Source organism: Gossypium arboreum, chromosome 6 (assembly GCF_025698485.1).
Source record: "Gossypium arboreum isolate Shixiya-1 chromosome 6, ASM2569848v2, whole genome shotgun sequence".
Taxonomy (NCBI): Eukaryota; Viridiplantae; Streptophyta; class Magnoliopsida; order Malvales; family Malvaceae; genus Gossypium; species Gossypium arboreum.
In genome coordinates this window covers 24,052,341-24,075,169 of record NC_069075.1, presented here as the reverse complement: position 1 = coordinate 24,075,169, position 22,829 = coordinate 24,052,341, and positions in this window count along the sequence as shown.

Sequence of the window (22,829 nt, the reverse complement as noted above, 5' to 3'; positions counted from 1 at the left end):
TCGGAGGCTTCCAATCAAGTATAGCTGAAATTTTGCTCGGATCAACTCGAATACCTGATGCAAATACTACATGACCCAAAAAGCTAACTTCTCTCAACCAGAACTCACATTTACTGAACTTAGCATATAACTGCTTATCCCGTAAAATCTACAACACTAATCTTAGGTGCTCGGCATGTTCAGTTTCATCGCGTGAATAAATCAAGATGTCGTCTATAAACACAACTACAAACCGATCCAAATACTGTCTGAAAATTCGGTTCATCAAATCCATAAATACCGCAGGGGCATTAGTGAGCCCAAACGACATCACTAAAAACTCGTAGTGACCGTATCTCGTTCTAAAAGCAGTTTTAGGTACATCTGAGTCTCAAACTCGTAACTGATAATAACCCGATCTCAAATCTATCTTTGAAAACACTGATGCTCCCTTCAGCTGATCAAACAAATCACCAATGCGCGGTAACGGATATTTTTTCTTTATTGTCACTTTATTTAATTGACGATAGTCGATGCACATTCTCATAGTTCTGTCTTTCTTTTTCACAAACAATACTGGTGCACCCCAAGGTGAGAAACTCGGTCGAGCGAAACCTCTATCCGTCAACTCTTGCAACTGAGTTTTCAATTCTTTCAATTCCATTTGTGCCATACGGTACGGAGCTATCGAAATTGGTGTAGTCCCAGGTACAATTTCAATGCCAAATTCTACCTCCCAAATAGGTGGTAACCCCGGTTATTCCTCGGGAAAAACATCCGGATACTGACAAACCACTGGTACCAATTCAAGCTTCTTTTCTGATTCTTTACTATCAAGTACGTACGCAAGATATGCTTCACACCTCCTTTTTACATATTTTTGAGCCAACATCGAGGATATTACTGCTGGTAACTCGTTCAAATCAGTAGACTCAACTCGAATTATCTCATCATTTGCACATCTCAAATCAATAGTCTTTCTTTTGCAATTCACAACTACATCATGAACGGTCAACCAATCCATACCGAGAATAACATCAAATTCATCAAATGGTAAAAGCATCAAACCAGCCGGAAAGCAGGAACCTCGGACTATCAGGGGACATTTCTTGCACACTTTGTCGACTAGCACATATCGACCCAAGGGATTCGACACTCGAATCACGAACTCAGTAGACTCAACAGGTAAAGTCTTACTGGATGCTAAAGTCTCACATACATATGAATGAGTAGAACCAGGGTCAATCCATGCAATCACGTCAGTATCAAAGAGAGTAAAAGTACCGATAATAACATCAGGCGAAGAAGCATCCTCACGTGTGCGTATAGCATAAGCTCTAGCAGGGGCACGAGCCTCGGATCTGGTCGTAGCATCTCTAGACCCTCTCTGACCACCACTAGCATTCCCTGAATTCCTAGGTGGTCTACCTTGAGCTGTAGCAGTACTCGGTTTCCTACGCTAATTTACATTTTTCTCTGACAATCTCGGGCAGTCTTTGATGAAGTGGTCGGATGATCCGCATCTATAACAGGAGCGATCATGAAATATATAACTCCCCGAATGCAATTTTCCATAAAACTTGCACTCCGTCCTATCCCGACGATCATTTCCAACACTGGCAACTGAAGTGGCTCGCGTACTCATAGGAGATCGATCATGGTCTCATCTGGAAAAGCTCGAAGTGTTCTTAAATTGGCCCGAATCATCTTGAAATTTCTCCGATGATTGCTGAAAAGGCTTTCCCGAAGATCTCTTATGAAACTCTCTAGCTCCAACCTCCGCTTTCTTTTTTTCTTTACTAAGCTCTTCAGCTTTGCAAGCTCGCTCAACGACTACTACGAACTCTCTAATTTCAAGAATGCTAACAAACATTTTTATATCTTCATTTAGCCCGTCCTCAAAGCGTTTACACATAATAACCTTGGACGATACACATTCCCGAGCATATTTACTAAGTCTGATGAACTTTTGTTCATAATCGGTAACTGACATGGTGTGACAGCCCAAAATTGACCCTAGTCGGGACGTGGTTTCGGGACCACAAAACCGAGGCATAAAAATAATTTAAAAATTTATTTTGATGCCTATGATATGTGTTAATTTGTGTATGACATTTTGATGTTTCAATTTAGAATTATAAATGTGAGTTTCACTAGAAAGGACCTAGTAGTAAACTTTGAAAGTATGATGGGGAAATGTGTGATGACTAGTTGATCATGCATGCAAAAATAAGGGATTTGCATGTCAAATTTCCCCAAAGATGGTATAGTGGCTGGCCATGACAAGGGAATATGGGCAAGGAAAACATGTTATGACATGTTTTGTTAATGCATGATGTGATAAATGATAAAAAATTAAGCATGTAGGAAGAGAAACAAAAAATCAAAATTTGCTCATCCTTTCCCCTTTTGCCGTGAGTGAAAGAGAAGAAAAGAAAAAATTTGTTCATCCATTTTTCTCTTCTTTGGCCGAAAATACTAAGGAAAAAGGAAGGATTTTTGCTTCATGCTTGGTTTAGAAGAGAACTAGAAGGAGATTCGGCTATAATTGCATCAAGATTAAGGTATGTTTGAGGTTGTGTCATGAGGTTCATGCTTGTTTTGGTTGCTAACTTGATGTGCATGTTAGCCATGGTTCAAATCCTTGTTATGCCATGAAAATGGTATTTGGCCAAGGTTGATATTGTGTTAAAGCCATTGCATGCTAAATGTGAAGCTTGTTGATGATGCATGTAATGATGGATTGACTACTCTTGAAATTTCTTTTTAGTATTCTTGAGTAGGACATTGAATTCTTTATTTAACCATGACCTAAGTTAAAAGGGTATGGTTGTGATGTATTCGGCCATGGTGCATTCATGAGCATGATTTATGCTTGTTACTTGATTGGTAAAAAAATTTGTGTTTGGATGGGTATGAACCCTTGAGATTGACCATGCACCTATATATAAATATATGTTTGCACATGATGTGTTGGAATGACATATATACTACCTCAAAGTATGTATTTTCATATGATTGTGTTTTGATTATGAAGCAAATGATAGATGTGTATTGAGCTACAATATGTAAAGCATTAGCTAGTAAAATGTGTGCCATGCATGTGTGGTATTAAACATGTAATTGGCCTCAACATCAACATGCATAATCGGCCCATGAATGAGTACCTAAGAGGTTGTGTTGTTCGGCCATGAGTAAGCATGTTGAAGGCTTTGTGTGTTGAGTCGATTCATGAATTCCGTACTTATGTGACTTTAATGTCTAGTGAATATATGTGGGCTAAGTGCCTTGAGTTCCTCTTTTTGATACTCAAATGATTGAATCAATTTATTTGCTAAATTAAGCTCAAGAGCAAAGAGGACCAAATCCGATAAAGGGAAGGAAAAAGTAGTCGAATAGCCATCGGAATCATTCGACAACATCCGAGGTAAGTTTTGAGTATCGAAACTTAGATTTTGATTCGATTGAATGAAGTAATAAGCAATCGAAATCCTGCCTTGTATATAGGCCATTGAGCGAAATGATATTTTGTTAAGTGAATTGTGCATAAAAGTTTTGTTGTGAAAATGAAACAAAGATGTGTATGAATGTTCGAGTGATATCCGGGCTAAGCTCGAAGGCAATTGTCGAGCTATGATATCCGGGCTATGATACGGGCTAAGCCCAAGGCAATTGTGCGAGTTGTGATATCCGGGTTAAGTCCGAAGGCATTTGTGCGGGTTACCATAACCGGGCTATGTCCCAAGGTGTTTTGAGCAGTAGCTATATCCGGATAAACTCAGAAGGTATGTGAATTGAAATTTATAAGCTGCTGGAAAATTTTCAGTTATTGCACATGTGAAATTCCCAACAACAAGGTATGTTTTGTGTGTGCTTTGCACACTATGAGTAAATCTTGTCTGAATATTACGCTCTAATGATAAATGAGCTATCGGCATTAACTAGGCCGTTATTTGCGTATGAATATAAGAGTTGGGATTGTGAAGTAAGCATGTCTTTGAGAAATTGTGCATATGAATTATTGTTTAGCTACTTGAATGCTATGCTTTGGTTGTGTGTATATTATGGCTCGAAACTTACTAAGCATAAATTGCTTACTCTGTTTCTTTGTTTCTCTGTTTATAGATTTTGCTCGTTAGCGATCGAATTCGGGATCATAGAAGTTGAAGTCAACCACACTATCAAAGCCCTTTTGGTACTCCTTTAGTTGAGTTTTGGATATGGCATGTATAGGACTACCCTCGGTTATTTTAAGTACTTGTGATGTATATGTGTGCGGCCATGCGAAAATGGTTAAGTAATAGTGGAGTATGGAATTTGACCATATGTGGTTTGTAATTATATTTGGTTTCATGATGTGATTATGGTTTGGAATGAGAGAGTTGGTCACATGATCAGCCATTGGAATGGTTAAATATGATCATATGTGGACCTAAGTATGACTAGACTATAGTTGGTCCATGGGAACTACAATATAGGTAAAGCCTACCTTAAAAACAGAGGCTGCTAGCTGCAGTGACGTGGATGTGAAAAATCACCAAAATTTGTAGGAATGGTGTTAAATAGTGAATAAATTATGTGATCGAACCTTGACGAGTCTATTTTCATATGAAAGTAACGAAACGATCATATGATCAGTATACCGAGAGATATTAAAGTTCTCGTGAGACAGGGCCAGAACGGTTTCTGGGTCCCCTGTCGCGACTTTGAAAATTTTCCATAAATTATCCAGAATGAATTAGAAGTCATGCCTTATATGTGCAGATTCCTTTTTGAGTCTAGTTTCATTTGAAACAAACGGTATCAGTATTGAAATCCTGTACAGAGAGATATTCAAGTTGTAACACGCGAAGGTCAGTGTAGTCGACCCCTGTAACATGAGCGACTTTAACTAATAAACTGTACCAATTGGCCCGACCAAAAATTCTAGAAATAAATCCATAGATGGATATATGAATCTAAATTCAGGTAAAATTTACGGAATCAGTTTCTGAGTTGTGAAACTCGAGATATGCTTTTGAAGGCGACAGCGACGCAGTTTTCCAGCTTGCCTGGAATGTCAAATTAATCGGTGCCATAAGTGGTTTTGGCTTGTTAACCCTCGTGTCCGACACATAAGCAGTCTCGGGTTAGGGTGTTACAATTTTATTGGTATCGAGCTACGGTTTAGTCGATCCTAGGACTACCGTGATATGTTTGGGGTCTAGCTATACATGCCATTAAGTGATAAATTGATAGTGTGGTGATTTCGACAATCAATTTGTGTTTGTTTATAGCAATGGATCCGATCCCAACCGAGCAATAGCTGATGATGTAGAGAGTCGCGCGCTTTGCTCCGCGCAAGGGACAGCACCGGCGGACTCTCAACCTATTGCCAGACAATCCGAATGATGAGGCTAAGCAAGCCTTTTATAGTGTGATGAATGATTGGTTTAACCAATACATTCGAACTAACACTACTGTTCCACAACCTCCATTCCCGACTAATGCAACCCCGCACCTACAATACCTCCGTGTGGCGACCAAATAAGGTCAAGTAAGCCCCGAGTCGTCAGGATTCGAAAACATGGGGCCACTGAATTTAAAGCTACGGATGACGACGATGCCGAGCAAGCTGAATTTTGGTTGGACAACACTATCCGAGTGCTCGATGAGCTATCTTGTACACCCGATGAGTGCTTAAAGTGTACTATCTCCTTGCTACGCGATTCCGCCCACTATTGGTGGAGTACTCTGACTTCGGTTGTGCCTACGGAGCAAGTAACTTGGGAGTTTTTCCAAACCGAGTTCCGAAAGAAGTATATTAGTTAGAGATTCATCGACCAAAAACGAAAGGAATTTCTTGATCTTAAGCAAGGCTCTATGTCCGTTACTAACTACGAGCGAAAATTTGTTAGACTCGATGAATCGTTCGGGAATGTGTTTCGTCCGAAGCTATTATGTATAAACGCTTGAGGATGGGCGAATGATGATATAAGGATGTTTGTTGGCATTCTCGAAATCTGAGAGTTCGTAGTACTTGTTGAGCGAGCTTGTAAAGCCGAAGAGCTTAGAAAGGAGAATCAAAAAGTTGATGTGGGAACTGGAGAATTTCGAAAAAGGTCCTCGGGAAAGTCTCTTCAACAGGCATCGAAGAGATTTCGAGAAGATGTGAGCCGGTCTAGAGGCGCTTGGGCCTTTTAGACGGAATCGTGATCGACCCACAATGGGTATCTGAGGCACTTGGTCTCCGGTGTTGGGAATGATCGTCGAAACCTAATGGAGTGTCGACATTGTGGCAAATGGCATTCGGGAGTGTGGGTTCCGTGATCGCTCTGCTATAAGTGTGGATCGGCCGACCACTTTATCCGAGATTGGCCGAGGTTGCTTGAACAAAATGTAAGTCAGAGTGGAAACCCGGGTGCTACCACTGCTCGAAGTAGGCCATCCAGAAATACGGGCAATGCTAGTGGCAGCGGAGAGGGTCGAGAGATGCTACAACAAGACCCGAGGCTCGTGCTCTGCTAGGACTTATGCCATCTGCGCCGCCGAGGATCTTGCCTCACCGGATGTCATTCACGGTACATTCACTCTTTTCGATACTAATGTGATTGCTTTGATTGACCTGGTTCTACTCATTCTTATATATGCGAAACCTTAGCATCCAAAGACTTTGCCTATTGAGTCTCTTGAGTTTGTAATTGGGTGTCAAACCCTTGGGTCATTACGTGCTTGTCAACAAAGTGTGTAAGAAAAGTCCCCTAGTATTTGAGGTTCTTGTTTTCCGGCGGACTTGATGCTTTTGCCGTTCGGCGAATTCGATGTTATTCTTGGTTTGGATTGGTTGACCATGCGATGCGGTTGTAAATTGCAAAAGCAAGACTATCGATCTGAGGTGCCGAATAACGAGATAATTCAGGTTGAGTCTACGGACTTAAAGGGGTTGCCAGCTGTAATATCAGCAATGTTGGCCCAGAAATATGTAAGAAAAGGGTGCGAAGCGTACTTTGCGTATGTGCTCGATGACAAGGAGTCGAAAAGAGACGAATCTGTGCGATGGTTTGTGAATACCGGATGTTTTCCACGAAGAATTGCGGGTTTACCACTGTTCGAGAAATAGAGTTTGCCATCGAATTGGTACCGGTACCACTCCAATTTCGATAGCTCCGTATCGTATGGCACCAATGGAATTAAAGGAGTTGAAAGCTCGGTTGCAAGAATTGGTGGATAGAGGTTTTGCTCGTCAGAGTTTTTCACCTTGGGGTGCGCCGGTGTTGTTTGTGAAAAGAAGGATGGAACCATGAGGTTGTGCATCGACTATCGTCGACAATAAGCGGCGATAAAGAACAAATATCCGTTACAGCGTATCGACGATTTGTTCGATCAAGCTGAAGAACCTCGGTGTTCTCGAAAATAGATTTGAGATCGGGCTATTATCGATTCTGAATTCGAGATTCGGACGTACCAAGGCGCCTTGAGCGAGATATGGTCACTCTGAGTTCCTAGTGATGCCGTTTGGGCTTACTAATGCCCTGCGATATTTATGGATTTGATGAATCGGATCTTGGACCATATTTGGATCGATTCGTAGTCGTGTTCATTGATGACATCTTGGTCTATTCAAGAAATGAGACCGAACATCTTGAACACCGAGGTTAGTCTTTGCAAATTTTACGGGATAAGCAATTATATGCTAAGTTCACAAGTGTGAGTTACGGTTAAGAGGTTAGCTTCTTGGGGCATGTGGTATCTGCATCGGGTATTCGAGTCGACCGAACAAAATTTCAGCCATACTTAGCTGGAAGCCTCAGAAATATTACCGAGGTTCGAGTTTTTGGGGCTTGCTGGTTATTACCGACGATTTGTAAAGGTTTCTCAACGATAGCCACGCCAATGAAGCTACTCCAAAAGGATGTTAAGTTCGAATGGACGGAGAAATGTCGAAAAGTTTCGATCAACGAAAACTTATTTGATGAAGCCCCAATTCTAGTGCAACCCGAATCGGCAAAGAGTTTGTCATCTTTAGTGGCGCCTCCTACTTGGGTTAGGTTGCGTATTGATGCAAGAAGGTCGAGTTGTGGCCTGTCGTCGAGGCAATTAAAGCCACATGAGAAAAATTATCCGACCCATGATCTCGAATTGGTCGCCATTGTATTCGCCTTAAAGATATGGCGACATTACTTAGTTGGTGAGAAGTGCCATGTGTATTCGGATCACAAAAGTCTCAAATATTTGATGACTCAAAGAGACTTAAATCTGCGACAAAGGCGTTGGCTCGGTACATTAAAGGATTATGAGTTTGGTCTTTGACTATCACCGGAAAGGCGAATGTGGTTGCGGATGCCTTGAGTATTAGCTTTCTGAGCGATGAGCGTGCACTTGTCCGTTCGATCCGACAATGTGTTAGTAGCTGAATTAAAAGCCAAACCATTATTGATACATCAAATTCGTGAAGCTCGAAAGTCGACGATGAGTTGGTACGTAAAGCAGTTTGAGTGTGTTCGAACAAGGAATCGGAGTTTCAAATCGATGATGACGATTATGCGAGGTTGAGAAATCGTCGTGTGTTCCAAAAATTGAACATATTTCGATAATTCGAAAGAAGCCCATTGTAGCCGAATGGCAATCCACGAGAATGCTGAAATGTACAATGATTTGAAGCGTCGGTTTTGGTGGCATGGTATGAAGCGAGACATCTCCGACGTCGTTTGAGGTGTTTAATATGTCAACAAGTGAAAGCGAACATCAAGTGCCTTGAGGATTACTTGATCGATCCACGATACCCGAGTGGAAATGGGATCGAGTCACAATGGACTTTATATCCGGACCGCCATTGTCGTGAGTAAGAAGGATGCGGTTTGGGTCGTGGTAGATAGATTGACTAAGTCGGCTCACTTTGTCCCGTGCGTGCGGATTTTCAATGGACAAACTAGCGAATTATACGTTTCTCAGTTGTGAGATTACACGGGTGCCTATTTCCATCGTGCGGATAGAGATCCGAGATTTACCTCGCGATTTTGGAAGAAGTTGCAAGAAGCTTTGGGTACCAAGTTGCATTTCAGACCGCCTTTCACCCCCAAACCGATGGTCAATCAAGCGGATAATTCAAATACTTGAGGATATGTTGAGATGTTGCATCCTCGAGTTCGATGGTTCATGAGCGGTATTTGCCTTTGATTGAATTTGCTTACAACAATAGTTTTCAATCAAGTATTAAGATGGCACCCTCTGACGAGGCTTTATGCGATTAGTAAATGCCGTACACCATTGTTTTGGACCGAGCTCGGTGAAAGCAAAATTTTCGGGTGGATTTGATTAAAGATGCTGAACAAAAGTGAAAGTAATCCGTGAAAATCTGAAGATAGCCTCCGATCGTCGAAAGTCGACGCGGATCTGAAGCGAAAAGACATTGAGTATCGGTGGGGATAAAGTGCTTCTTAAGGTTTTCCTTGGAAAAAGATACTCGATTCGGTAGTAAGGGCAAGTTGAGCCCGAGTTTCATTGGGCGTATGAGATATCCGAGCGAGTCGGTCTAGTTGCATATCGTTTGATTTTGCCCCGAACTCAAAAGATTCACGGCGTCTTTCATGTCTCGATGCTTGACGCTATAGATCTGATCCATCGCGTGATTAGTCCATCGAGGTTGAAATTCAAGCCAATATGAGTTATGAGGAAGAACCGATTAAGTATCCTATCACGTGAAGTGAAAGAGTTGCGAAACAAGCGGGTTCCGCTAGTGAAAGTGTTATGGCTCAAACCTTTGGATAGAAGAAGCTACTTGGGAAACCGAGAACTCTATGAAAGAGCGATACCCAACCCTATTTACGGTAAGATTTTGGGGGCGAAAATTTCTTAAGTGAGGAGAGTTGTGACACCAAAATTGACCCTAGTCGGGATGTGGTTTGAACCACAAAACCGAGGCATAAAAATAATTTAAAATTTATTTTGATGCCTATGATATGTTTTAATTTGTGTATGACATTTTGATGTTTCAATTTAGAATTATAAATGTGAATTTCACTAGAAAGGACCTAGTAGTAAACTTTGAAAGTATGATGGGAAATGTGTGATGACTAGTTGATCATGCATGCAAAAATAAGGGATTTGCATGTCAAATTTCCCCAAAGATGGTATAGTGGCGGCCATGACAAGGGAATATGGGCAAGGAAAACATGTTATGACATGTTTTGTTAATGCATGATGTGATAAATGATAAAAAATTAAGCATGTAGGAAGAGAAACAAAAAATCAAAATTTGCTCATCCTTTCCCCTTTTGCCGTGAGTGAAAGAGAAGAAAAGAAAAAAAATTTGTTCATCCATTTTTCTCTTCTTTGGCCGAAAATACTAAGGAAAAAGGAAGGATTTTTGCTTCATGCTTGGTTTAGAAGAGAACTAGAAGGAGATTCGGCTATAATTGCATCAAGATTAAGGTATGTTTGAGGTTGTGTCATGAGGTTCATGCTTGTTTTGGTTGCTAACTTGATGTGCATGTTAGCCATGGTTCAAATCCTTGTTATGCCATGAAAATGGTATTTGGCCAAGGTTGATATTGTGTTAAAGCCATTGCATGCTAAATGTGAAGCTTGTTTGTAACACCCCGAACCCGAGACCATCGCCGGTGTCGGACACGAGGGGTTAGCAAGCCAAGTTCACTTGTTTTGCCCATCCATTGGACATTTCCAGTCAGGCTGGAAAAACTGCATCACTGTCGCCTTAAAAATCATATCTCGAGTTTCAAAACTCGGAAACTGGTTTCGTAAATTTTCCCTGAATTTAGACTCATATATCCATCCATGGATTTATTTCTAGAATTTTTGGTCAGGCCAATTGGTACAGTTTATTAGTTAAAGTCACCCATGTTACAGGGATCGACTGCTCTGACCTTCGCGCGGTATAACTTGAATATCTCTCTGTACAGGGCTTTAATGCTGGTTTCGTTTGTTTCTAATGAAACTAGACTCAAAATGGAATCTGTACATATAAGGTATGTCTCCTAATTCTTTCTGGATAATTTATAGTAAATTTTTAAAGTTGCGACAGGGAACCCAGAAACAGTTCTGGCCCTGTCTCACAATAGCTTTAATATCTCTTAACATGTAACTCCTATGACCATTTCGTTTCTTCCATATGAAAATAGACTCATCAATGTTCATTTACATAGCTGATTCACTATTTAATACCATTCCTACAAATTTTGTGATTTTTCACATTCACGTTACTGCAGCTGGCAGCATCTGTTTTTAAGGTAGGTCTTACCTATTTTGTAGTCTCCATGAACCAACTAGTCTTGCCTTACATAGGTCCACATATGATCATTTTAACCATGCCAATGGCTGATCATGTGACCAACATTCCATTTCAATTCATAGTCACATCATGACACCATATATATATATACAAACCGCAAATAGTTTAAGTTGATACTTCACTATTACGAGCCATTTTCGCATGGCCGTACACATATACATCATAACATATTTAAACCAACAAGGGTAGTCCTATACATGCCATTTCAAGTTCAACCAAGAATTTATACCAAAATGGGGGCTTGATAGTGTGGATGACTTGACTTCAACGATCCCGAATCCGATTGCTATCGGCGAAATCTAGAAAACGAGAGCCAAAGCGGCGGAGTAAGCATTTTTATGCTTAGTAAGTCTCAAGGAATATAATCAACTCTAATTACAGCAATACATTCACATAGTTAAATGCATCATTTCATTAATGCACATTCACATAATCATACTTACTTCACCATCCCAACTCTTATGTTCATACACAAATAACGGCTTCATTAAGGCCGATAACTCGTTCCATCATAGGAGCGGATATTCACACGCTCTTACTCCTAGCGCATAAGCACACACCGCACTTACCTTGTCATTGGGAAATTTCACAAGTGCATTAGCTGAAATTTTCCAGCAAGCTTATAATTTTCAAATCACATACCTTGAGTTTAACGGATGTCGCTACTCGATCAATTGCCTTGGGACATAGCCGGTTATGGTAACCCGCACCAAGGCCTCACGGGACTTAACCCGGATATCACGATTTGCACAAATGCCTTGGTCTTAGCCGGATAGAATGATTCGCACGAATGCCTTGGTCTTAGCCGGATGTAGCCACTAGCACAATTGCCTTGGGTCTTAACCGGTTATAATTTCCAGCATAATTGTCTTGGGGCTTAGCCGGATATCATTCAATTTCTCATGCACACATACATCAATAATCATTGGACATACATATTTATTTTCGTTACTAAGGCTCAAACACAATTATAATCACTAACATAATCGCCTTGGGACTTAGCCCGGGTATCATTCGAATACTCATACACACATAAATCAATAATCAATACATCCATATTTCATTCCACATAATTCAAGTAAGGTCACTTCTTGAGGACTTACCTCGGATGTTGTCGAGCGGCTTTTACGGCTATTCGATTACTTTTTCCTTCCCTTGTCCAATTGTGGCCCTCTTAGCTCTTGAGCTAATTCAAACAAATTCAATTTATCAAAACCTCATTGTGCTAGCTTATGGCGAATATGACAAGGAATTTAAATGGTCATATGGCCACCCTTTAGCTTGAATACACAATGGTCATGCACATTTTATACTACATCAAGCAATTCAATACAATTTATTAGAGCATCAAGGAAAAGCTAAGGCCTTCAATAGGCTACCCAAGGCGAATATACTTGTCCATGTTGAGGCCAATTATGCATAATACCACACAAAAACAGCATGCATTTTACTAGTTAATGCTTTGCATATTGTAGCTCAAAACTTACAATATAGCATCAAGCACTCATATGTGTGCTAGGCCGATATGTGCTTACAATTTCACAATTATTCTTCAACATCTTCTTCTTTAAACAAACTTATTCATCACTTCCTTCATAACCAAAACATCATGTGCAAACATATATATACATATATGAGCATGGCGAATTTCAAGGTGTCCATAGCCATCCAAAACACAAATTTTAACTAACATGCAAGAAGCATGAACCATGCTCATGAATGCATCATGGCGAATATGACAATCATGCTCCTTTTCAACTTCAATCATGATAAAACAAAAGAAAGCTCAAAATCTTACTCAAGAGTAGACAATCCATCATTGCATGCATCATCATCAAGCTTCACACTTAGCATGCAATGGCTTTATCACCATAACAACTTTGGCCAAATACCATTTCCATGGCTTAACAAAGATTTGAGCCATGGCTAACATGCACATCAAGTTAGCAACCAAAACATGCATGAAACTCCTAACACAACCTCATACATACCTTAATCTTGATGCAAACTTAGCCAAATCTCCTTCTAGATCTCTTCCAAACCAAGCATGAAGCAAAATCCTCCTTCTTCCTTAGTTTTGGCTCAAAGAAAGGATGAACAAAATTTTTTCTTTCCTTCTCTACAACTCACGGCAATGGGGGGATTACCACACTCACACACATTTTTTTTCATTTTTTATCACCCATACACCTTTGTTTATTATTTCACCCTAATGCACCAACAAAACATGTTTCATGACATGTTTAGCCCATCCTCCTTGTCATGGCCGGCCACAACCTATAAAGGGGAATTTGACATGCAAGTCCATTATTTTGCATGCATGCTTTAATTAGTCATCACACATTTCCCTATCATACTTTCAAAGTTCATTACTAAGTCCTTTCTTGTGGCATTCACCCTTATAACACTAAATCAATCATCATAAAATGTCATACTTGAGCACACACATATTATAGGCATCAAAATAAATTTTTAATTATTTTTATGCCTCGGTTTTGTGGTCCCGAGACCACCTTCCGACTAGGGTCAATTTTGGGCTGTCACATTGTTGATGATGCATGTAATGATGGATTGACTACTCTTGAAATTTCTTTTTAGTATTCTTGAGTAGGACATTGAATTCTTTGTTTAACCATGACCAAAGTTAAAAGGGTATGGTTGTGATGTATTCGCCATGGTGCATTCATGAGCATGATTTATGCTTGTTACTTGATTGGTAAAAAATTTGTGTTTGGATGGGTATGAACCCTTGAGATTGACCATGCACCTATATATAAATATATGTTTGCACATGATGTGTTGGAATGACATATATACTACCTCAAAGTATGTATTTTCATGTGATTGTGTTTTGATTATGAAGCAAATGATAGATGTGTATTGAGCTACAATATGTAAAGCATTAGCTAGTAAAATGTGTGCCATGCATGTGTGGTATTAAACATGTAATTGGCCTCAACATCAACATGCATAATCGGCCCATGAATGAGTACCTAAGAGGTTGTGTTGTTCGGCCATGAGTAAGCATGTTGAAGGCTTTGTGTGTTGAGTCGATTCATGAATTCCGTACTTATGTGACTTTAATGTCTAGTGAATATATGTGGGCTAAGTGCCTTGAGTTCCTCTTTTTGATACTCAAATGATTGAATCAATTTATTTGCTAAATTAAGCTCAAGAGCAAGAGGACCAAATCCGATAAAGGGAAGGAAAAAGTAGTCGAATAGCCATCGGAATCATTCGACAACATCCGAAATAAGTTTTCGAGTATCGAAACTTAGATTTTGATTCGATTGAATGAAGTAATAAGCAATCGAAATCCTGCCCTTGTATATGGCCATTGAGCGAAATGATATTTTGTTAAGTGAATTGTGCATAAAAGTTTTGTTGTGAAAATGAAACAAAGATGTGTATGAATGTTCGAGTGATATCCGGGCTAAGCTCGAAGGCAATTGTCGAGCTATGATATCCGGGCTATGATACGGGCTAAGCCGAAGGCAATTGTGCGAGTTGTGATATCCGGTTAAGTCCGAAGGCATTTGTGCGGGTTACCATAACGGGCTATGTCCCAAGGTGTTTTGAGCAGTAGCTATATCCGGATAAACTCCGAAGGTATGTGAATTGAAATTTATAAGCTGCTGGAAAATTTTCAGTTATTGCACATGTGAAATTCCCAACAACAAGGTATGTTTTGTGTGTGCTTTGCACACTATGAGTAAATCGTGTCTGAATATTCGCTCTAATGATAAATGAGCTATCGGCATTAACTAGGCCGTTATTTGCGTATGAATATAAGAGTTGGGATTGTGAAGTAAGCATGTCTTTGAGAAATTGTGCATATGAATTATTGTTTAGCTACTTGAATGCTATGCTTTGGTTGTGTGTATATTATGGCTCGAAACTTACTAAGCATAAATTGCTTACTCTGTTTCTTTGTTTCTCTGTTTATAGATTTTGCTCGTTAGCGATCGGATTCGGGATCATAGAAGTTGAAGTCAACCACACTATCAAAGCCCTTTTTGGTACTCCTTTAGTTGAGTTTTGGATATGGCATGTATAGGACTACCCTCGGTTATTTTAAGTACTTGTGATGTATATGTGTGCGGCCATGCGAAAATGGTTCGTAATAGTGGAGTATGGAATTTGACCATATGTGGTTTGTAATTATATTTGGTTTCATGATGTGATTATGGTTTGGAATGAGAGAGTTGGTCACATGATCAGCCATTGGAATGGTTAAATATGATCATATGTGGACCTAAGTATGACTAGACTATAGTTGGTCCATGGGAACTACAATATAGGTAAAGCCTACCTTAAAAACAGAGGCTGCCAGCTGCAGTGACGTGGATGTGAAAAATCACCAAAATTTGTAGGAATGGTGTTAAATAGTGAATAAATTATGTCATCTAACCTTGACGAGTCTATTTTCATATGAAAGTAACGAAACGATCATAAGATCAGTATACCGAGAGATATTAAAGTTCTCGTGAGACAGGGCCAGAACAGTTTCTGGGTCCCCTGTCGCGACTTTGAAAATTTACCATAAACTATCCAGAATGAATTAGAAGTCATGCATTATATGTCCAGATTCCTTTTTGAGTCTAGTTTCATTTGAAACAAACGGTATCAGTATTGAAATCCTGTACAGAGATATATTCAAGTTGTAACGCGCAAAGGTCAGTGTAGTCGACCCCTGTAACATGAGCGACTTTAACTAATAAACTGTACCAATTGGCCCGACCAAAAATTCTACAAATAAATCCATGGATGGATATATGAATCTAAATTCAGGTAAAATTTACGGAATCAGTTTACGAGTTGTGAAACTCGAGATATGCTTTTGAAGGCGACAATGAGGCAGTTTTCAGCTTGCACTGGAATGTCAAATTGGTCGGTGCCATAAGTGGTTTTGGCTTGTTAACCCTCGTGTCCGACACGACAGCGGTCTCGGGTTCGGGTGTTACAATTTATTAGTATCGAGCTACGGTTTAGTCGATCCTAGGACTACCGTGATATGTTTGGGGTCTAGCTATACATGCCATTAAGTGATAAATTGATAGTGTGGTGATTTCGACAATCAAATTTGTGTTTGTTTATAGCAATGGATCCCGATCCCAACGAGCAATAGCTGATGATGTAGAGAGTGCGGCACCTGCTCCCACGCAAGGGACAGCACCGGCGGACTCTCAACCTATTGCCAGCAATCCGAATGATGAGGCTAAGCAAGCCTTTTATAGTGTGATGAATGATTGGTTTAACCAATACATTCGAACTAACACTACTGTTCCACAACCTCCATTCCCGACTAATGCAACCCCGCACCTACAATACCTCCGTGGCTGACCAAATAAGGTCAAGTAAGCCCCGATCGTCGAGGATTGAAAACATGGGGCCACTGAATTTAAAGCTACGGATGGCGACGATGCCGAGCAAGCTGAATTTTGGTTGGACAACACTATCCGGGTGCTCGATGAGCTATCTTGTACACCGATGAGTGCTTAAAGTGTACTATCTCCTTGCTCTGATTCCGCCTACTATTGGTGGAGTACCACGACTTCGGTTGTGCCTCTGAACAAGTAACTTGGGAGTTTTCCAAACCGAGTTCGAAAGAAGTATATTAGTCGAGATTCATCGACCAAAAGCGAAAGGAATTTCTTGATCTTAAGCAAGGCTCTATGTCCGTTACTAACTACTGCGAAAATTTGTTAAACTCAGAGATACGCTCGGGAATGTGTTTCGTCAGAAGCTATTATGTGTAAATGCTTGAGGATGGGCGAATGATGATATAAGGATGTTTGTTGGCATTCTCGAAATCGAGAGTTCGTAGTACTTGTTGAGCGAGCTTGTAAAGCGAAGAGCTTAGAAAGGAGAATCAAAAAGTTGATGTGGGAACGGAGAATTTGAAAAAGGTCCTCGGAAAGTCTCTTCAACGAGCATCGAAGAGATTTCGAGAAGATGTGAGCCGGTCTAGAGGCGCCGGACCTTTAGACAAAATCGTGATCGACCCCACAATGGGTATCTGAGGCACCGGTCTCGGTGTTGGGAATGATCGTCGAAACCTAATGGAGTGTCGACATTGTGGCAAATGGCATTCGAGAGTCTGTGGGTTCCGTGATCGCTCTGCTATAAGTGTGGATCGGCCGACCACTTTATCCGAGGATTGCAGGGGTTGCTTGAACAAAATGTAAGTCGAGTGGAAACCGGGTGCTACCACTTGCTCAAGTAGGCCATCCAAATACGGGCAATGCTAGTGGCAGCCAGTGGGTCGAGAGATGCTACAACAAGACCGAGGCTCGTGCTCTGCTAGGACTTATGCCATCTGGCATGCGCGAGGATCTTTGCCTCACCGGATGTCATTCTGGTACATTCACTCTTTTCGATACTAATGTGATTGCTTTGATTGACCACGGTTCTACTCATTCTTATATATCGAAACCTTAGCATCCAATAAGACTTTGCCTATTGAGTCTCTTGAGTTTGTAATTGGTGTCAAACCCTTGGGTCATTACGTGCTTGTCAACAAAGTGTGTAAGAAAAGTCCCTAGTATTTCGAGGTTCTTGTTTTCCTACGGACTTGATGCTTTTGCCGTTCGGCGAATTCGATGTTATTCTTGGTTTGGATTGGTTGACCATGCGATGCGGTTGTAAATTGCAAAAGCAAGACTATCGATCGAGGTGCCCGAATAACGAGATAATTCAGGTTGAGTCTACGGACTTAAAGGGGTTGCCGGTATAATATCGGCAATGTTGGCCCGAAATATGTAAGAAAAGGGTGCGGCGTACCTTGCGTATGTGCTCGATGACAAGGAGTCGAAAAAGAGACCGAATCATGCGGTGGTTTGTGAATACCGGATGTTTTCCACTGAAGAATTGCGGGTTTACCACATGTTCGGAAATAGAGTTTGCCATCGAATTGGTACTGGTACCACTCAATTTCGATAGCTCCGTATCGTATGGCACCAACGGAATTAAAGGAGTTGAAAGCTCGGTTGCAAGAATTGGTGGATAGAGGTTTTGCTCGTCAAGTTTTTCACCTTGGGGTGTGCGGTGTTGTTTGTGAAAAGAAGGATGGAACCATGAGGTTGTGTGCATCGACTATCGTCGACTTAATAAAGCGGCGATAAAGAACAAATATCCGTTACAGCGTATCGACGATTTGTTCGATCAAGCGAAGAACCTCGGTGTTCTCGAAAATAGATTTGAGATCGGGCTATTATCGATTCTTGAATTCGAGATTCGGACGTACCCAAGGCGCCTTGAGCGAGATATGGTCACTCGAGTTCCTAGTGATGCCGTTTGGGCTTACTAATGCCCTGCGATATTTATGGATTTGATGAATCGGATCTTGAGACCATATTTGGATCGGTTAGTAGTCGTGTTCATTGATGACATCTTGGTCTATTCAAGAAATGAGACCGAACATCTTGAACACGAGGTTAGTCTGCAAATTTTACGGGATAAGCAATTATATGCTAAGTTCAACAAGTGTGAGTTACGGTTAAGAGAGGTTAGCTTCTTGGGGCATGTGGTATCGCATCGGTATTCGAGTCGACCGAACAAAATTTCAGCCATACTTAGCGAAAGCCTCGAGAAATATTACCGAGGTTCGGAGCTTTTGGGGCTTGCGGTTATTATCGACGATTTGTAAAGGTTTCTCAATGATAGCCACGCCAATGACGAAGCTACTCCAAAAGGATGTTAAGTTCGAATGGACGGAGAAATGTCGAAAAGTTTCGATCAATGAAAACTTATTTGATGAAGCCCCAATTCTAGTGCAACCCGAATCGGAAAAGAGTTTGTCATCTTTAGTGGCGCCTCCCTACTTAGGTTAGGTTGCGTATTGATGCAAGAAGGTCGAGTTGTGGCCTGTCGTCGAGGCAATTAAAGCCACATGAGAAAAATTATCCGACCCATGATCTCGAATTGGTCGCCATCGTATTCGCCTTAAAGATATGGCGACATTACTTAGTTGGTGAGAAGTGCCATGTGTATTCGGATCACAAAAGTCTCAAATATTTGATGACTCAAAGAGACTTAAATCTGCGACAAAGACGTTGGCTCGAGTGTTAAAGGATTATGAGTGGTCTTTGACTATCACCCGAAAAGCGAATGTGGTTGCGGATGCCTTGAGTCGCAAATCATTATTAGCTTCTGACGATGAGCGTGCACTTGTCCGTTCGATCCGACAATGTGTTAGTAGCTGAATTAAAAGCCAAACCATTATTGATACATCAAATTCGTGAAGCTCAGGAAGTCGACGATGAGTTGGCAGTAAAACAGGCTAAGTGTGTTCCGAACAAGGAATCGGAGTTTCAAATCGATGATGACGATTATGCGAGGTTGAGAAATCGTCTGTGTGTTCCAAAGAATTGAACATATTTCGATAATTCGAAAGAAGCCCATTGTAGCGAATGGCAATCCACGGGAGTCTGAAATGTACAATGATTTGAAACGTCGGTTTTGGTGGCATGGTATGAAGCGAGACATCTCGGCGTCGTTTGAGGTGTTTAATATGTCAACAAGTGAAAGCGGAACATCAAGTGCCTTGAGGATTACTTGATCGATCACGATACCCGAGTGGAAATGGGATCGAGTCACAATGGACTTTGTATCCGGACCGCCATTGTCGGTGAGTAAGAAGGATGCGGTTTGGGTCGTGGTAGATAGATTGACTAAGTCGGCTCACTTTGTCCCCGTCGTCGGATTTTCAATGGACAAACTAGCCGAATTATGCGTTCTCGATTGTGAGATTACACGGGTGCCTATTTCCATCGTCTTGGGATAGAGATCTCGAGATTTACCTCGCGATTTTGGAAGAAGTTGCAAGAAGCTTTGGGTACCAAGTTGCATTTCAGACCGCCTTTCACCCCAAACCGATGGTCAATCCAAGCGGATAATTCAAATACTTGAGGATATGTTGAGATGTTGCATCCTCGAGTTCGATGAGTTCATGAGAACGGTATTTGCCTTTGATTGAACTCGCTTACAACAATAGTTTTCAATCAAGTATTAAGATGGCACCCTACGAGGCTTTATGCGATCGTAAATGCCGTACACCATTGTTTTGGACCGAGCTCGGTGAAAGCAAAATTTTCGGGTGGATTTGATTAAAGATCTTTGAACAAAAGTGAAAGTAATCCGTGAAAATCAAAGATAGCCTCGATCGTCGAGAAGTCGTGCGCGGATCTGAAGCGAAAAGACATTGAGTATCGGTGGGGATAAAGTGCTTCTTAAGGTTTCGCCTTGGAAAAAGATACTCGATTCGGTAGTAAGGGCAAGTTGAGCCCGAGGTTCATTGGGCCATATGAGATATCCGAAGCGAGTCGGTCTAGTTGCATATCGTTTGATTTTGCCCCGAACTCGAAAAGATTCACGACGTCTTTCATGTCTCGATGCTTGACGCTATAGATCTGATCCATCACACGTGATTAGTCCATCGAGGTTGAAATTCAAGCCAATATGTGTTATGAGGAAGAACCGATTCGTATCCTATCACGTGAAGTGAAAGAGTTGCGAAACAAGCGGGTTCCGCTAGTGAAAGTGTTATGGCTCAAACCTTTGGATAGAAGAAGCTACTTGGGAAACCGAGAACTCTATGAAAGAGCGATACCCAACCCTATTTACGGTAAGATTTTGGGACGAAAATTTCTTAAGTGGGGAGAGTTGTGACAGCCCAAAATTGACCCTAGTCGGGATGTGGTTTGAACCACAAAACCGAGGCATAAAAATAATTTAAAATTTATTTTGATGCCTATGATATGTTTTAATTTGTGTATGACATTTTGATGTTTCAATTTAGAATTATAAATGTGAATTTTACTAGAAAGGACCTAGTAGTAAACTTTGAAAGTATGATGGGAAATGTGTGATGACTAGTTGATCATGCATGCAAAAATAAGGGATTTGCATGTCAAATTTCCCCAAAGATGGTATAGTGGCCGGCCATGACAAGGGAATATGGGCAAGGAAAACATGTTATGACATGTTTTGTTAATGCATGATGTGATAAATGATAAAAAATTAAGCATGTAGGAAGAGAAACAAAAAATCAAAATTTGCTCATCCTTTCCCCTTTTGCCGTGAGTGAAAGAGAAGAAAAGAAAAAAATTTGTTCATCCATTTTTCTCTTCTTTGGCGAAAATACTAAGGAAAAGGAAGGATTTTTGCTTCATGCTTGGTTTAGAAAAGAACTAGAAGGAGATTCGGCTATAATTGCATCAAGATTAAGGTATGTTTGAGGTTGTGTCATGAGGTTCATGCTTGTTTTGGTTGCTAACTTGATGTGCATGTTAGCCATGGTTCAAATCCTTGTTATGCCATGAAAATGGTATTTGGCCAAGGTTGATATTGTGTTAAAGCCATTGCATGCTAAATGTGAAGCTTGTTGATGATGCATGTAATGATGGATTGACTACTCTTGAAATTTCTTTTTAGTATTCTTGAGTAGGACATTGAATTCTTTGTTTAACCATGACCAAAGTTAAAAGGGTATGGTTGTGATGTATTCGGCCATGGTGCATTCATGAGCATGATTTATGCTTGTTACTTGATTGGTAAAAAAATTTGTGTTTGGATGGGTATGAACCCCTTGAGATTCGGCCATGCACCTATATATAAATATATGTTTGCACATGATGTGTTGGAATGACATATATACTACCTCAAAGTATGTATTTTCATGTGATTGTGTTTTGATTATGAAGCAAATGATAGATGTGTATTGAGCTACAATATGTAAAGCATTAGCTAGTAAAATGTGTGCCATGCATGTGTGGTATTAAACATGTAATTGGCCTCAACATCAACATGCATAATCGGCCCATGAATGAGTACCTAAGAGGTTGTGTTGTTCGGCCATGAGTAAGCATGTTGAAGGCTTTGTGTGTTGAGTCGATTCATGAATTCCGTACTTATGTGACTTTAATGTCTAGTGAATATATGTGGGCTAAGTGCCTTGAGTTCCTCTTTTTGATACTCAAATGATTGAATCAATTTATTTGCTAAATTAAGCTCAAGAGCAAAGAGGGACCAAATCCGATAAAGGGAAGGAAAAAGTAGTCGAATAGCCATCGGAATCATTCGACAACATCCGAGGTAAGTTTTCGAGTATCGAAACTTAGATTTTGATTCGATTGAATGAAGTAATAAGCAATCGAAATCCTGCCCTTGTATATGGCCATTGAGCCGAAATGATATTTTTGTTAAGTGAATTGTGCATAAAAGTTTTGTTGTGAAAATGAAACAAAGATGTGTATGAATGTTCGAGTGATATCCGGGCTAAGCTCGAAGGCAATTGTGCGAGCTATGATATCCGGGCTATGATACCCGGGCTAAGCCCGAAGGCAATTGTGCGAGTTGTGATATCCGGGTTAAGTCCCGAAGGCATTTGTGCGGGTTACCATAACCGGGCTATGTCCCGAAGGTGTTTTGAACGAGTAGCTATATCCGGATAAACTCCGAAGGTATGTGAATTGAAATTTATAAGCTGCTGGAAAATTTTCAGTTATTGCACATGTGAAATTCCCAACAACAAGGTATGTTTTGTGTGTGCTTTGCACACTAT